Raw genomic sequence first — 265 nt, forward strand, 5'->3', positions numbered from 1 at the left:
GATTAGATCAGAGACCATGGTTGCTAAGTCAGAGTTATTCTGCTTAGAACTCTCTGTCTGTTGCTGAGAAGATGATGAAAATGGCTTGCTATTGCTAAACCTGTTTCTTCCACCATTATTATTGTTGAAACCTTGTTGAGGTCTCTGTTGATCCTTCCATGAAAAATTTGGATGATTTCTCCATGAAGGATTATAGGTGTTTCCATAGGGTTCTCCCATGTAATTCACCTCTTCCATTGAAGGGTTCTCAGGATCATAAGCTTCG

Source organism: Arachis duranensis, chromosome 9, assembly GCF_000817695.3.
Source record: "Arachis duranensis cultivar V14167 chromosome 9, aradu.V14167.gnm2.J7QH, whole genome shotgun sequence".
Taxonomy (NCBI): Eukaryota; Viridiplantae; Streptophyta; class Magnoliopsida; order Fabales; family Fabaceae; genus Arachis; species Arachis duranensis.